Consider the following 14,328-nt stretch of genomic DNA (forward strand, 5'->3'; position numbering starts at 1 on the left):
AGGGAATATAATATGAAAACAATATGGATCAATATTCGATGGAAGTCACAGGTGAAAACTGCTTGTTTGGGAATTCTGGAGAAGAGATGGAGAATGGAAGAGATGGAGGATGGAAGAGATGGAGAATGGAAGAGATGGAGGATGGAAGAGATGGAGGATGGAAGAGATGGAGAATGGAAGAGATGGAGGATGGAAGAGATGGAGGATGGAAGAGATGGAGAATGGAAGAGATGGAGGATAACCTTAAAAATATCTTTGCACTTCTGAATAAATCTGGGATGTCCCTGTAATTTGACTGTGCTCTTCTGAGCAGCCCAGCTCAGAAAGGATAGAATGGTCACAGAAAGGGTTCAGAAAAGGCTGACAAAGATGTTCAAAGATATGGAATAGTTTCCATCCAAAGAATAATTAAATCAAAGGGCACTTTCCTGGAAAACAGAAATGACTGAGAAGAACACAGTGGAGGTCTATAAAATGAGGAGTGTCAGGGAGAAGATGAATAGGGGACGGTCTGTGGTTTTCTCATAATGCAAGAACTACATGACATCAAACCCATTAGCAAAATGAACAAAACAAGGTAATTCTTCACATGGTGCATATTTAAATGGTGGAACTCATCACCACAAGATGTTGCATCTGCCAAAAGTCTACAGGGGTTAGAACAGCAATTATGGGCCCTCATGATGGAGAAGCCCATCAAGGGCTGATGGAAATACTTCTGTAATCTTAGAACTGAGAAGTCCCTGAGGCAGCAGTTATTGTCAGCTGGGAGAAATATTTAAGGGATATTTCACAGAATGGTTTGGGTTGAAAGGGACCTTAAAGATCATCCAGTTCCAACCCCCCTGCATGGGCAGGAACACCTCCCACCAGCCCAGGCTGCTCCAAGCCCCATCCAACCTGCCCTTCAACACTGCCAGGGATGGGGCAGCCACAGCTTCTCTGGGCAACCTGGGCCAGGGTCTCACCACCCTCACAGCAAAGATTTTTTTCCCTGTGGATGGGCAACACCACCCTGTCCCTATGGCATCCTGAAGACTGAGCCCTGCCAAGAGGGTGGGAAGGACAAGTCAGAGTTGGTAACCTGCCTTGAAATCCCATGAGGCCAGAAAAAAAAGGGTTTAGAGCAAAATGTTCCGTTCTGTCAAGTTCAATAAACAAAACTGATCTAAGTTTAAAGGTTTCCTGTGAGCAGTGCTGGTGGATAATAGATGCCTTGGGACTTGGAGGCATCAAAAATAATTTTTATGCATTTTCTGGAAACATGATCTACCATTTATTATCCCCAGCTCTCCAATTTCATTTTCACAACACAGCCTCAAGCAGGACATTTCACATGGTTTGGAAATTGCTGGACTTGCTGCAGTTCCCTCCTTTACCTTCAGAAAGACTGAAGCAAGACAGAGTCTCTGCCCTTAATAGGTCCATCTGACCAATGCCAAAAGTCCTACCTAGATCTTCAAGAAAGCATTTGGCTATTTCACAAAATTAAAAAATATTTAAAAAATAAATCAAGTCTCTTCCAGCTCCCATGATGAATTTTTCACTATTTTTTCATCCACAGCTGCTTTCTTCTGGATTGAAAAATAAAATACTACCCAAGGGCTGTAGCTGGTTCTGAAATATCCTTGAAATTTGACCATAATGAAGTAGCAGCACCACTGCTCAGAGACACAGCACTGTCTGTCCAAACCCCACTGCTGTCTCCTGCAGATCTGTAGTTGATCTAAAGCCTGACACAGTAACACCTGGGTCAGAAGTTTGAGTTCTGTTATGGCAGGAAGGTGTTTTTGGAAAGAGAAGACCCCCAAAGCCCATGGCCAGCAGGCTTCAGGTGGCACAGCCAGAAGATGAATACCATTCCCAGGCCTTTTCTCCTTGAAAAATGGAGAGTTTCCATTTCCAGAGTTTCACAGAAGCTGTTTCAAATACAAAAACCTGGCAAGTCACAAAAATAAAAGAGACCCAAACCAGCCCAAAGCCCAGCACAGTCTGATCTGAACATGCAAGGCAAACCTACAGCTACATGGAGCTATCCCAAAAGCTCTTTGTCATTTCTAAGCTACCTTGACAGAGATTGGAATTTCTCAACAAATTATTGGGGAAACAAAACAAAACAGGAATGCCCTTAGGTAACCTTGTTTTTATCACAGCCAGATAGTTTTATGGCTTGAAAAGGTTTTCTACCTTGACAGCTCCAATGTTAATCTGGAAGGAAATTGCCATTGTTTTCTGCATGTTTATTACCACAGTCTTCAACAGATGATTCACAGCCCCAAATCCAATTTAACTCTGATTGCTGCAGTGTTTTCATTTCTAACCACATTGAGTTTAAATGTTGCTTCTCAAAGCTTTTGGGAATGAGGGTTTTGACAGTGTAGAAGTGTGATTTTATAGAGGTATTTATTCATATATGTGAAAAAACAGAGATGTCTACATAGATATAAAGAGATACACGTATTAAGATGCACAGATTTAGCTTTCAAAGACTTCTTTGTGCTCTCTTGCCAAAAGAACTTTTCTATCTCTGCCTAACTTCATACCCAGACTGTCTCCAGTGTCCTCCCAAGCCAGAAGCTACTACCCAACAAGTCAGGATGGGCAGTGCAGCTGCTGAATCACCGTGTGGGTGATGCAGAAATCCTTCATGAGTTTCCTGATATCCCATTGCTGAAATCAGTTCCCCAGGAAGGATTTGGATTCTCCATCACTGGAGTTCAGGCAAATCTTTGGTGGCATTTTAGACAGGACAGACCCTGCTGCAGATGGTGGGGCAATTTAAGCCTTCTGAGGTTCCTATGAGTCATTTCATTCTTCATTCTGTGTTGTTCTATATGTTCTTCTCCTTAACCTACCCCTGAGGAATTAAAAATGGAGGCTTTTTCAAGTGTTGTGAATCTGTCATCTATTCCAGGCTGCACTCTAGGTATTCACCCCACCTCCAGCTTTCCAAACTGAACAAGGATCATAGAATCACAGAATCATAGAATCATCCTGATTGCAAGGGACCTTAAAGACCTTCAAGTCCAACCATCACCTAAACCCCTGCCTTTAACCTGATTTACCCATTCAGTGCTTAAATCATGTCACTAAGCACTATATGCACATTTCTTTTAAATACCTCCAGGGATGGTGACTCCACCACCTCCCTGGGCAGCCTGTTCCAGTGTCCAACCACTCTGTGAACATCTGTGCTAAGAAATTGCCTCTAAAAAAGGAATAAATATTTCCCTGTTAATTAATTTACTAGTAGACATGGTTTAGCTTTTCTTTCCAGTCACTGCTTTCTCCTGTTAGCCTCTGAATTATCACCTTTCCTCTGGTCCAAGTGCTTTCCTGAGAGTCATCCAGGCTTCAACAAGGTTCCTCTCTCTGAACACCACATCTACAGCATCTTGGGACTTGGGCAAGCAGGATGATTTCATTGGGCAGCCAAAGGGCTAGTAAATCCACTGGCAGGAAGCTGAGGTTAGGGAAATTAAAATTAAAAGCAAACTGAACATGGAGACTGATTAACAATTTTTTCTAAAAGATGTGAGGGGTTCCTGAAAGGCAAAACTTGGGAGAGAAGAGAAGGAGAAATTATGTTATCATGCACACTCTGGCTCAGGAAGGAGTAATGAGCTTAATATAAAAATTTGCTTTCCTGGCCTGTTTATACAGGAGGTCAAGCTAAATTATCAAAATATGCTGTCTGCCCTTAAAATGAAATGCTTTTCTGCCTGGCTTGGCAAGTCTTGCTGAGTTTAAAATGCTGCCCAAAGACAACACCTGTTTTGCTGAAAGGAGGAAAGACACCACACTGAGGCATCTGCCACTCACCCAAAGGAACCTGGATGGAAAGATCCTCTCCTCTCCTCTCCTCTCCTCTCCTCTCCTCTCCTCTCCTCTCCTCTCCTCTCCTCTCCTCTCCTCTCCTCTCCTCTCCTCTCCTCTCCTCTCCTCTCTCTTCTGACTCATTTGTTTGTTTCTTACTTTATTTTTAGCATCCATTTTCTTTGCATTACATTTTTCTATCACAGGCCCCTGCAGCTATTTCTAGCAAATGGAAATTGGCCAGAAAAGTTATTTTTTTACTCTTTTCATCTAGGTATTTATTTTGGAGGGATTTATTAGCAGAGAAAGGAGCCTGACAGGCAGCCTGAGAGATCTTTCTCTCACACTGTCCTCTCTTTAAGCCAAGGAAGGACCTGGGCAGGCTGGATTGATAGGTCAAGGCCAATTGAATGAGGTTCAATAAGGCCAAGGGTCCTGCAATCTGGTCACAACAACCCCAGGCAATGCTTGGGGAAGAGTGACTGGAGAGCTGCCCAGCAGAGAAGGACCTGGAGGTGCTGGTGGACAGCTGGATGAACATGAGCCAGCAGTGTGCCCAGGTGGCCAAGAAGGCCAGTGGCATCCTGGCCTGCATCAGGAATAGTGTGACCAGCAGCAGTAGGGAAGTGATTGTGCCCCTGTACACAGCACTGGTGAGACCTCACCTTGAGCACTGGGTGCAGTTCTGGGCCCCTCACTGCAAGAAGGATGTTGAGTTGCTGGAGAAGGGCCAGAAAAGAGCCACCAAGCTGGGAAAGGGGCTAGAGGAGAAGCAACTGAGGAACTGGGGTTGTTCAGTCTGAAGAAAAGGAGGCTGAGGGGAGACCTCGTTGCTCTCTGCAACTGCCTGAAAGGAGGTTGTAGGGAGGTGGGAGTTGGGCTCTTCTCCCAAGTGAATAATGGCAGGACCAGAGGAAATGGCCTGAAGTTGCAGCAGGGGAGGTTTAGATCGGATCTTAGGAAGAATTTCTTCCACTAAAGACTGGTCAGGCACTGGAACAGCTGCCCAGGGAGGTGGTGGAGGCACCATCCTTGGAAGTATTCAAGAAATGTGTAGATGCGGCACTTCAGAGCATGCTCTAGTGGCTGAGGTTGTGGGGGGTTTTGGTGGAATGTGTGTGGTTGTCGATGTTCGTTTGGGGTTTTTTGTGTTGATGGTTGCACCCAGTGATCTCAGAGGTCCCTTCCAACCTTGACAGAATCACAGAATCACAGGATGTCAGGGTTGGAAGGGACCTCCGGAGGTCATCGAGTCCAACCCCCCTGCCAAAGCAGGACTAAATCTGGGGCAGATCACTCAGAGAGGCATCCAGACAGGTCTTGAAAATCTCCAGCAAAGGAAACTCCACAACCTCTCTGGGCAGCCTGTCCCAGGGCTCTGTCACCCTCACAGGAAAGAAGTTCTTCCTCATGTTGAGGTGGAACTTCCTGCGCTCGAGTTTGAATCCATTGCCATGACGACTGATTCTGTGATTCTGTGATTTGGATTGTGACACTCAGGGCATGTAAAGAAGTGGTCACCAAGGGGTCCCATATTGGTGGATTTTTCTAATCTGTTTTTATCTGACCTTTACTTTCAGCCTTCGAGTGGCCCCGTGGCAACAACTTCTGGCCCTTGTGGATGGGCTGCCCAGTGCTTCCCCATTTTGAGCTCTGACATGAGATGAATGACTATTCCCTACCTGCTACTTGTCTCTGGGTGTAACTAATTCACAGTTTACAGACCATCATGTCCACCCTCACCATCTTTTTGCTCCTGGAGGAGCCCTATCCTACCTAAATACTGAGCTTTCCCAGACCTCTTAATTCTCTCCTTCCCTTGACCTTTTCCAGTTCTATTAAATCCTTTCTGAGACTCTGTGGCCAAAGTTAACCTGACTATTTCCATGGCAGTTCCACCAGGAATACCAAGGGCACAACATCCTCCTACACATGGCATAAGGATATTTTTCCTCATTCCCAATTCTTTTCCTAGTAACTCCTAACATTTTATTGGCCTATTTCTCCACCACGAATCTGAGGTTCCTCTTTCAGCTGTTCACAACAATCCATTATCTCTTTCCTGAATGCTAAGGACCCCTTTCGAGCTCAGAAACCCCCTGCAGACTTTTCTCCCCCATCTACATCATTTTGCATTCATCAGTATCAAATTCACCACCTGCTAATCCAACATCATGGCATCTCTTCCACAAATATTCATATTTAACACGAATTTTGACTGCCCTGATTAACTGTCAGCAAACTGTCACTGGCCCATGAACACCTTTTCCCAGATTTTGTTGGAATACAGTGACTATTATGGGATCCAGCATTACCTTAAGGTAATATCTAATGAACTTCCTCCCCTGTGAGAAATTACTCTTTATAGTAACATTTTTTTCCCTTCTTCTCTGTTTATTCCACCTGTTGTTAGACCAAAAAACCTTTTACCTTTTCCTATGACTGGTTAGAGAGACAGGAAGTTTTTCAGCATGGACCACTGAATATTCATAGAATCATAGAATCACAGACTGGTTTGGCTCACACCAGGACAGGGTTGGAAGGGACCTTCAAGATCACCTAGTTCCAACCCCCCTGCATGGGCAGGGACACCTCCCACCAGCCCAGGTTGCTCCAAGCCCCATCCAACCTGCCCTTCAACACTTCCAGGGATGGGGCAGCCACAGCTTCTCTGGGCAACCTGGGCCAGGGTCTCACCACCCTCACAGCAAAGAATTTCTTCCTAAGATCTCATCTAAATCTCTCCTCTTCCAGTTTGAAACTGTTTGTGCTTTCCCATCCCTCCCTGCCCTTGTCCCAAGCCCCTCCCCAGCTTTCCTGGAGCCCCTTCAGGCACTGGAAGGTGCTCTAAGGTCTCCCTGGAGCCTTCTCTTCTCCAGGCTGAACAGCCCAACTCTCCCAGCCTGTCTGCAGAGCAGAGCTGCTCCAGCCCTCTGAGCATCTTTATGGCTTCCTCTGGACTCCCTCCAGGAGCTCCATGTCCTTCTTCCCCTGGGGGCTCCAGAGCTGAACCCAGCACTGCAGGGGGGTCCCACCAGAGCAAAGGGGGACAATCCCCTCTCCAGCCCTGCTGGTCACGCTGCTGGTGATGCAGCCCAGGACACGGTTTCTGGGCTGCCATAGCACAATGCCAGCTCATGTTGAGCTTCTCATCACCCAACACTCTCAACATAGAAGACTGTAAATACTACGGATCCTTCATAAAAGAAGGCAATATTGGTTAGAAGTGAAAGAGAAGATGAAGAGGGATAGATGATATCTCCAGAGAGGAATTCTCAAAGGCCATTAGCGGATGTTCTGGAGAAAAGCACCAGGAGGGCAGGGTAGGAGGCTCTGAACAGCCTTAGAAGAAACTGCTCTTACCAAGCTGCAGAGCAGCCACATGTGCAACCCTCAACAGCCTCTGGGATGGCTGGGCACATTTTTTAAATTCCCTCTACTGAGATACACTGGCCACTGTCCAGAATATTAAAAACAAAATTTAAAAAAAAGTTATAGAGAAATTACTCTTCCTCCCTGCTGGTTTTGATTTGTTTGTATCAAGGGGAAAACACAGGCCCTGCTGTTTCATTTCAGATGTGCTCCTGAGCTCAGCACACCCTGCCCCCCAACATTGCTTGTAAATCATTCATGACCTAAGTTTTCATCACCCAACTTTGTTCTGAGTGGTTGCAGCTCTTCCTTGCATCCGTCCTGTCATCAGAAGGAAATGGTGACAAAAAGGACACCAAGGTCAAGTGATGAACGTCCAAGGGAAAGACCTTCCCACCCTGGTATCCCAGTGTTTACAAGGGGGGTACCAGGAGGTAGGAGAGGAACCAGAGGTGCATGGCAGGAGCTGGCTCTGACTCGTTTCTCCAGGACACCCCACATGGGTGTCAGTCAACACCTCCCAGAGCCCATGTCCCTGAGCTCAGCATGGCCTGGGAACCAGGACCCACCACCATTTGGGGGCACAGAGAATGGAGAAATTCAGCCACAACCAGCAGCCTTGTTTGGATTTTTCTCAACTCCAAAAGAAGAGGCATGTAAATGTCATCAGCTAGAAAAAAACGACTGAGGACTGAACATGAAATTTGTCATTAAAAGTGGAAAATAAATGGGGTGCACTCATAAGCATCTAGACCTAGAGAGACTGAGACACTTTTATGCTAATACATCTTCATCAGACCTCCCCAGTGAATACGTAAAATGGTCTATTTATTGTAATTGAACTTTATGATAAAAGCACTTTCAAATTCCCTACATATGTAGACAGCTATTCAGAAAAACTTATTTTTCTCTCTCATTTTTGTTTTCCATAACTTCTCTCCATTCCTTTCTCTTTGGGAAGTGTTGTTTTCTAGCAAAGCAAGCAGAGATACCTGCTCAGCTATATAAATCTTGTTTCACATAGGTACACACCTCCATTTTCTCTAAAATCTGTGTAGATGTGGTGCTTGGGGACATGGTTTAGTGGAGGACTTGGTAGAGCTGGGTTAATGGCTGGACTTGGTCTGAAAGGTCTTTTCCAACCAAAATAATCCTGTGATTCTTTGTCCCTGGTCACCTGTGGCTGGAGTGACACCAATTGCCTCTCATTGCTGAGGTGCACAACTTCATTTCTCCTGGCCTTCTCCTTCTCTTTATCCTGGAGTAGGGCTTCTTACATGGGTGTGTAGTGAGAGGACAAGGGGCAATGGTTTGAAGCTTAAAGAGAGGAGATTCAGGTTGGACATTAGGAAAAAGTTCTTCCCTGTGAGGGTGGTGAGAGCCTGGCCCAGGCTGCCCAGGGAAGCTGTGGCTGCCCCATCCCTGGCAGTGTTGAAGGGCAGGTTGGATGGGGCTTGGAGCAACCGGGGCTGGTGGGAGGTGTCCCTGCCCATGCAGGGGGGTTGGAACTAGATGGTCTTTAAAGTCCCTTCCAACCCAAACTGTTCCATGATTCTATGATTCTCCTTAATGACTCTAAACCTAAGAAGAGGAAAATTGTTGCAATTACTGAAAGGCTGTTGCTCTGACCTAAAATAGCTGTAGTTCAATAAAGGTCCAACATGCAGCACTTAACTGTAAAGAACTTCTGCCTAATAACTGATATAAAACTCTGCTCTTCCAGCTGAAAACTCCTCGTCCTCACCTCATCCCATCACTCCCTGCCCTTGTCCCAAGTCCCTCCCCAGCTTTCCTGAAGACCCTTCAGGTACTGGAAGGTGCTCTAAGGTCTCCTTGGAGCCCAACTCTCAGAATTCCCTTCGGACCATTTTTGTGGCCTCCTCTGGACCTTTTCCAACAGCTCCATGTCCTTCCTGTAATGGGGGCTCCAGAAGTGGTCACAGTACTGCAGGGGGGTCCTCACCAGAGCAGAGTGAAGGGCAGCTGCTGAAGACCTAATCAAACATCACAAAAGTCCAACAAGCTAAGAGACACCCACATGGGCTGAGTTCCCTGACAAGTACATGACAGGGATTTCAACATTTGCTTGCACCCACATAGAATCATAGAGTATCTCAAGTTGGAAAGGACCCATAAGGATCATCACACTCAACTCCCTGCCCAAACCCACCAGTGAAGAAAGTTAAAGGGACAAAATTGAGACCAGATCCACCACTAAGTGCCTACATCAGAAAACCAGAGCCAGAAAAGCTCATCTTTGTCCCTCCATGGCTGGCTCAAAATATGCAGAGAAGCTGTCAAATTTGTCAGATGGCTGTTCCTACCAGAGGTTTCGACTGTCTGGAAGAGGGCCAGAGCTTATGGTCAAGCACCTAAAAACTGGATTTGGTCAGAGCAGCAGCACTGTGCAGCTCTCAGAAGCTAACAGCCTGTACCAGGGACACACTGGGTTCCACAGGGGTTGCCACCATCATAGAACCATGAAATCATCAAGGTTTGAAAAGACCTTCAAGACCATAAAGTCCAACCATCCGCCCTACAACCCCGTGACCACTAAACCATCTCCTGAAACACCACATCCACCTGTTTTTTTAACACTTCCAGGGATGGTTCCTCCACCACCACCTCTGTGAGCAGCCTGTTCCAAGACCTCACCACTCCCGTGAAGAAATTGTTCCTAATATCCAGTCTGAACCTCCCCTGGTGCAACTTGACCCATCTCCTCTAGTCCTATCGCTGGTCACTGGGGAGAAGAGCCCAACACCCACCTCACCACAACCTCCTCTCAGGTAGTTGTAGAGGGTGATAAGGTCTCTCCTCAGCCTCCTCTTCTCCAGGCTGAACAGCCCCAGCTCCCTCAGCCTCTCCTCACAAGGCCTGTTCAGTGCTCATCTGGCACCTGCAGAGGACAGGCACTGAGGAGAAGGGATGTGAGATAAAAATACTCACCTCTCTCTGGCAGTGGGAGCAGGACCTGCCCTGCCATGGCCCAGTGAGGTGTTGCAGGAAGGCACAGCAGCCCCACCACCATGCTTCTTGGTCTCCTCTGGAAGGAGAGCTGGCCAGGGCACCTCATCCCAGGAGCTGCTTTCATTTGGAGTCTGCAGGAGAGCGAGTCCCAGAACACCTGTGGTCTTCTACACCCTGTCACATCAAACAGGCTCTATTACCTCATCCACTTTCACAGAAGAAGCCCTTCACTTGTGTTGTAAATAACACAAAGGGGATTTAGTCTCTCCCAGTGGCTCAGGTGTCTCGAGGTCCTGGGTCCCAGCTGCCACCATCTGGGTGACTTTGCCCTTACTTTTCTGAGGACTGCACATTGATTCCTACGCGAAGACGCCATCAGCGTCGGCTGGCACCTGAGTTTTTATAAAACAGTTTGCTCTGCTTTCTTGACTGCAATTACAGAGTGAAAAGAGGTTTGTATTGAACCGTCTGTCCCTGTACAGAGGTGTCGCTCTCAACCAGCCACAGGTTACCTGAGAACCCTGTCCTGCTCAGGATTTGCTTCATTTCTCCTCTCTTCTGTGTTAGCTTGCATTTTGTCAGGGCTTCATTTCCTCTGCTATGGTGATGCTGACTCCCTTGGCTTGTTTAGGTGGGTTTGAAGTTCCTCCTTGCTTTTGACTCCCTAAATTAGTTCTGCATCTTCAGAGGGTTCGTATCTCCTCTGTTTCCAAGCCATGTATCAGCACATTAACCAGCACAGCACGCCTGGGACTAAGCACTGAGCTGTGACCTTCTGCCATAATTGACCATTTGATCCTCCTCTTTGCTTCCTCCTTATTTCTTACTCATCCCGTGGCCCCTGAGCTCCCTCAGAAGGCTCTTTAGTCTGACCTTGTTAAAGACCTTCTGGGAATCCAAATGTACCATGTCCACCAAGTCTCCTTCAACCAGCATTTTCCTGACACAGTCATTGAGTCTCCATCCCTCTGTGAGACCATTCTTCTCCACAAGCTGCTGGGTCCATGCTCTCCTGTCATGAACTATCCCCCTGAACCTTCATTATCCTCCTTTGAAATGGCATTTCCACCTAATTTCCCCTGGACACATGGAAGGAGGAGTGACCTGCAGATCTCCCAATCTCCCTTCAAGGCCTTTTTGAATTTCAACGTGACCTTCCCTGTATCCCAGTCCTTGCTTCTTCCCCTTAGTGAGTCACTCAAGTCCTATTTAAATTGCTTTTAAACGCCTGCCCAGACAATCTGGACCCCTGGGAGAGGCTTCCTGAGACAAGCTACGAACGTTTGCAGCTCATGGCTGGGTTTCTCTCTCACATTCTGCAGGGCAGACACCTGACAAGCCCACTGCATCTACATTTAACCCCACAACTGAGATCAGAATGTCTATCAAGCTAAGAGACCCCAGCATGAGTCAGCTCATCTCTAGAAACCATGCTGAACTATTAGCCTGGAGTGATGCTGCAGCTCATAGTGCCTGAGGGGGGGATCAAAAAGAGACTGCAAGGACCATTTTGACTTCTCCTTGCCTACTGACGGCCAGGGAGGGTCAGAGGAGGCACAGTTTGAGATGCCCTCCACCTCTAGCATGCACCCCATTCCCACATTCATTTGGATTCAGGACATACAAGTTCTCCAGTTACTCTTCTCAGTTCCCCCAGAGGGACTGCCAGCATTAGAGGAACCTCTCAGTTTATTTACAGTCCATGAGTTCCACCTTCCATATGGGAACAGGATCAGGTGCTTTGCTGTGAGCTTCTGTCACGAAACCCTTCCTGCATCTGGGGCTTGGTTTTAAAACCTCCCATAAACAATTCCTGTTCTGCTTCCTTGGGTCCATGGGGTTTCTGCCCAGCAAATACAAAGGGCTGGCTAAGCCAGAAAGGACCTGAAATATTAGGGAAACATGTATGGAAATCAGAATGGGCTGCACAGAGATGGAAATAGTGCTGTGGTGCAGAAGGCAAATAATGACTGGATTAGCTTCCAAGTGTCATTGACAACCAGCTGCCCCCAGTATTTCTGGAGTCATCCCCTATTTCCTTATCATAGGCTTGGAATGAGGCTCCAGATTATTATTATTATTATTATTATTATTATTATTATTATTATTATTATTATTATTATTATTATTATTATTATTATTTAAAGCTATCAGGACCTGAGAACTTCCCCATTGCCAGCCACCTCCTGTTGCCCTAGGAGAACATCCCTGGCAGTGTCCACAACACAGGAGCAGTTCAGCACTGAGCAGAGAGCAGCCTTCGGAGGAGGGAGCTGCTGAACACCTCCCAAAACCCACTCACTCTCCAAAAATGCACTTTTTGGAAGATCTTCTCCCAGAGGTTTTCCACCTAATGCTGGGCATTTGACTTCACCTCTCTTTTCTCCTGTGACCCTGGTCAGAGTTTCTCCTCTCTCCAGATGGACCAGGCAGACTTTTCAGCAGAGTCTGTTGCTACAGGACAAGGGCTGATGGTTTCAAACCACTGAAGGAGAGATTCTGATTAGATATAAGGAAGAAACAGTTTACACTGAGGGTGGTGAGACACTGGCCCACGTTGCCCAGAGAGGTGGGAGATGCCCCATCCCTGGAAACATCCCAGGTCAGGTTGGACAGAGCTCTGAGCAACTTGATCTAGCTGAAGATGTCCCTGTTCACTGCAGGGGGGTTGATGGTATCTATTCCATCTCCCTCCCTTCCCTCCCTGCTTCTCATTTGTGTGCAGGTCACCTGAGAGGACAAGTTATCTGGCACTGGGGACACCCCAGCACATCTTCCCATGAAGTGAGGCTTTGTGCAGCATTTCAAATGCAGCTTTTCCATCTGAAAACATGGTCTTATGGGATGCAGGACAGGAGATGGCTTTACCAGAACAGCCCCCGCTTTCTAAGAGGGGCACACACACACAGCACACCCACTGCATCCTCTCCAGACATGATTCAGAGGCAGCAGAGGTGGTTGGTCTAAAATTAATCCTTCTCTGAAAAGGTAAAAAGCTGTGGTTCCTCCACCCTGATTGTGCTGAAAGCCTGGCCCATTTACAGCTGATTGTGCCAGCAGGCAGCTCAGATATTCCCTTTCTTTGGAATGGGAAAGTTCTTTTGCTGATTAGAAGTCAGAGCAGAAACGTTTCCCTGGGCTCAGCATCATGAAGTGACCGTGGAAAATCACCCAGCCCTTCCCATCAGGGAGCTGCTACATGGCAATTAAATTGGTGCTTGATTTGAAAGTGCAATGAAAATTATTAAGACACCAAACCTGGGTTTGTGTGTTGGGGGGGGGGGAAGCATTTTTAAGTTCCCTGAGGGGTGTTCTGCTTGGGAGGGTGAAACAGAGCTCCAGATGTTCCTGTTTGTGGACAGATGAGTCCCACAGCCCTCCCAGGAATGAAGATGATGGACAAACCCCCCTTCAGCAGAGGAGCTGTGGAGTTTTTCAGGTGAAATGAGACAAAAAGGGGGCAGTGGTAGGTTTCTTTTCAAAATGAAACAGAGCTGAACCTTTCCAGGTCCTTGTCCTCAAGCCTGGGCAGAGAAGGAAGGCATCAGGGTCTGACAGAGACACGATGTGTGATGAAAGAGCAGGATGGGGTGCAACCAGCCCCATGCACAGGGACCAGCATGTGCCCAGCTTGTGACAGTGGCAGTCACGTGCCAGGGGCAGACAGGGACGTTTCTAAAAGACACAACCTCATCTACATCTCCCATAGGCTGCAACTCCTCCCCTCCCTAGGCTGGAGGGTCCTCAGGAGAAATGGCACCAGGGAGCAAAGTATGCAGTGGGGAACTTCTCTGACAGGCCCAGTTTGACCACCCCAAAACAGACATCCTAAGCAGGGTTCTGGGTCTACTCCTTTGACAACAGGTCCAGTTCAAACCAAGGGTTTCTTGAAGGGTCCACAGACCATCTCAGAGGCACAGCACTAGAAATTCCCTGCCATGCTAAGGAACTCCCTCCTGGGCCACAGCCCTGCACTGAGAGCAGGATGTGATCCAGGAGCAGAGATCCCATGAGGAGATGGATTCTCCTGCTCAGCCCTGAGAGGCAGCACCCAACACACGGGTGCAAACCAGCCATAAAGAAGGACCAAAACAAAGTCCTTGCTCAAGGCCCTTTTTTTTGTGGCAGCAAATTGAACCAAGAACCAGCAGAGCCATGTCTCTGCCATGA

The sequence above is a fragment of the Apus apus genome, chromosome 4 (assembly GCF_020740795.1).
Source record: "Apus apus isolate bApuApu2 chromosome 4, bApuApu2.pri.cur, whole genome shotgun sequence".
NCBI lineage: Eukaryota > Metazoa > Chordata > Aves > Apodiformes > Apodidae > Apus > Apus apus.